This window comes from Artibeus jamaicensis, unplaced genomic scaffold (assembly GCF_021234435.1).
Source record: "Artibeus jamaicensis isolate MK-2021 breed Jamaican fruit bat unplaced genomic scaffold, CSHL_Jam_final contig_463, whole genome shotgun sequence".
Taxonomy (NCBI): domain Eukaryota; kingdom Metazoa; phylum Chordata; class Mammalia; order Chiroptera; family Phyllostomidae; genus Artibeus; species Artibeus jamaicensis.
Window position 1 is genome coordinate 919,478 of NW_026521841.1, and position 3,594 is coordinate 923,071.

Below are 3,594 nucleotides of genomic sequence, written 5' to 3' on the forward strand. Positions count from 1 at the left end.
CATATTTGTGAATTTTCTAGTTTTCCTTCTATTGTTCATTTCTAGTTTCATTTCATTGTGATTAAATACAATGCTTTTGTGATTTCAATCTTTTAAATCAAGACTTCTGTGACTTAACATGTTCTATCTGAAGAATGCTGTTGGTGAACTTGAGAAAGTTCTGTATTGTGCTGTTGTTGAGAAGATTTTTTAAATATATCAACCAGATACAATTAGTCTAAAGAGATATTTAAGTCCTTGATTTCCTAATTTGTCTTTCATCTGGTTGTTCTACCTATATTAAAAGTGAAATTTTGAAGAATCTTATTGTTATTTTAGAGCAATTTCTTCCTTCAAAACTGTCAATTTTTGTTTATTTTTTTCTTATTATAGTTAACATTAAATATTGTATTAGTTTCAGGAATGTTTTCTTCATATACTTAGGAGCTCTAATATTTGGTGCATAATTTGTGTTTTTAAATGTTATATGTTTATAATTATTATACCTTCTTGTTGTAGTTCACCTTTTATTACCATATAATGTCCTTCTTTCTTCTTATGAACTTTTTTTATTTAAAGTATATTTTGGGCAGGTTCTCTTACAAGAACTGCCTAAGAGGTGCACCGTAAGAAGCAACAATTGCTCTTCTTCCTCTCACTATTCTCTGCAGCTGCAAAGCAGCAACCATGTGTGAGTGCATCTCCACTCACACTGGCCAGGCTGGTGTCCAAATCTACAATGGCTCCTGGGAGCTCTACTGCCTGGAACATGGCATCCAGCCCAATGGCCAGGTGCTAAATGACAAGACCATTAGGTGGTGAGATGACTTCTTCAACACCTTATTCAGGTGCTGGCAGTCATGTGCTTAGCACAGTGTTTGTAGGCTTGGAGCCCACGGTCACTGATAAATTTCACACTGGTTTCTACTGCCAGCTCTTCCACCCCGAGCAGCTGATCACCAACAAGGAGTATGCTGCCAATAACTATGCCTGTGCACACTACACCATTGGCAAAGAGATCATTGACATTGTCCTGGACTGAATTTGAAAACTGGCTGACCATTGCACAGGTCTTCAGGACTTCTTCGTTTTCCACAGCTTTGGTAGAGGAACTGGTTCTGGGTTCACCTCCCTGCTGAAGGAGTATCTCTCTGTTGATGATGGGAAGAAGTCCAAGCTGGAATTCTCCATTTACCCAGGCCCCCAGGTTTCCACAGCTGTAGTTAAGCCCTATAATTCCATCCTCACTACCCATACCATCCTGGAGCTCTGGGGCACTCTGATTGTGCCTTCATGGTTGACAATGAGGCCATCTATGACATTTGTCATAGAAACCTCAATATTGAGCACCTAACCTACACTAACCTGAATAGGTTGATAGGTCAACTTGTATCTCCATTACTGCTTCCTTCAGGTTTGATTGAGCCCTGAATATTGATCTGACTAAATTCCAAACCAACCTGGTGTCCTATGCTTGTATTCATTTCCCTCTGGCTCATATGCCCTGTCATCTCTGCTGAGAAAGCCTACCATGAACATCTTTCTTCAACAATGAGTGCTTTGAGCCAGCAGACTAGATGGTAATATGTGACCCTTGACATGGTAAATACACAGCTTGCTGCCTGTTGTACCATGGTAACATGGTTCCTAAAGATGTCAATGCTGCCAATGCCACCATCAAGACCAAGAGTATCATCCAGTTTGTGGACTGGTGCCCCAGTGGCTTCAAAGTTAGCATGCATTACCAGCCTCCCACTGTGGTGCCTGATGGAGACCTGACCGAAATACAAGTGGTGTACATGCTGAGCAACACCACAGCTATTGCTGAGACTTGGCTTGCCTGGACCACAAGTTTGACCTAATGTATGCCAAGCATTTGACCTAATGTATGTCAAGCATTCCACTGGTGTGTGGGTGGGGGCCTGGAGGAAGGAGAATTTTCTGAGGCCCACGAGGACATGGCTGCCCTAGATAAGGATTATGAGGAGGTTAGGGTGGATTCTGTTGAAGGAGAGGGTAAGGAAGAAGGAGAGAAGTACTAAAGTTAAAATGTCACAATGATGCTGCTTTTACAGGGAAGCTTATTCTGTTTCAAACATCGGTTAATTTATATGTAGCAGTGTATACTCATATACAATTACTGTCCTGGGCTTTAAAACATGATGTTTTGTTATAGACCCAACCAGTCCATTTCCCTGATGGGTTTGAATAAAGTATTCCCTGTCTTAAATTTTTTAAAAACTGTATTTTGCCTGACATTAGTATAGCCAACCTGCTCTCTTTTGGTTACTATTTGCAAGGAATATATTTTTTTATCTTTTCATTTTCAACCTGTATATGTTATTAAATCTAAAGCGAGTCTTTTGTACACAGTGTATAGTTCGATTTTATTTGTTTTTTCAGCTTTATTGAGGTATAATTAACAAATTTAATTGTAAGATATTTAAAGTGTATATCATGGTGATTCGCTATAAGTACACATTGTAAAAGGATTCCTCCAATTTAGTTAATTAATACATTCACCACCACACATACTTAACTTTTTTTGGTGAGAACATTTAAGTTCTACTTTCTTAGCAAATTTATATTATATTATACAGTGTTATCAACTATAGTCATGCTTATCATTAGATCTTCAGATCTTATTTATCTTATAGCTGAAACTGTTTTTTAACTATTTTGTTTGTGATTTTAGTTCATTTACCTTTATAATAATTACTCATTAGAAAGAACCTTACTGTTGCTATTTAGTTATTTGTTTGCTATCAACCTTATAGATATTTGTCCTCCATTTCCTCCAACCTTTCTTAGTTGATTTTTGTACTTATGTGCTTGATCTTATTTTTATTTATATTTTCCTTGCAGTTTCATGGGGATTGCATAAAACATCCTAAAGTTATAACAATTTACTTAAACCAATATAACTTCACTTCAATGGTATATACTAAATCTTTACTCCTTTACAGGCCCACTCTCTTCCATTTTATGTCACAAATTATATCTCTATATATTACATACTCATTAACATGGATCTAATTTTTTACGCATGTGGCTTTTAAATCTATAGAAGTGGACTTCTGGTCAAGATGGCAGCATAAGCAGACATGGCTCGCCTCTTCACGCAACCACACCAAATTACAATTAAATATAAAACAACCATCATTCAAAACTGTCAGAAATCTAGTTGAATGGAAGTCTGACAACTACAAAATTAAAGAAACCACACCCATCCGGACTGGTAGGAGGGATGCCGATGTGAAACTGGCTGGTTCCTCCCCCTCATGTGGTGGATAAAAATTCTGGAGGAATATCTTGGAAGTGAGGAGTCCCAGCCCCACACCAGGCCCCCCAGCACAGGGTTCCAGTGCCAGGAAGATAAGTCCCCACAACTACTGGCGGCAAAAACCAGTGGGGATTGAGTTGGTAGAAGAAACTGCTGGACCCCCAAGCAGTTCCTCTTAAAGAACCCACACATGAAATCACCTACTCAGACTCACTCCCTCTGAGCTTCAGCACTAAGATAGTAGCTTGAAAGGCATCAATGGCATATACAGAGAAACTGAATTGTCTGGCATCAAGGCAAGTGTCTGGCAGAGGCCATTGTCCCTTTTCTGA

The 3,594-nt window shown here is 38.7% G+C and overlaps 1 pseudogene; it reads left to right on the forward strand.

Moving 5' to 3' along the window:
- The first annotated feature begins 666 nt into the window (after positions 1 to 666).
- LOC119049365 (tubulin alpha-1A chain-like) lies at positions 667 to 2,021 on the forward strand (annotated as a pseudogene).
- The last annotated feature ends 1,573 nt before the right edge of the window (positions 2,022 to 3,594 follow it).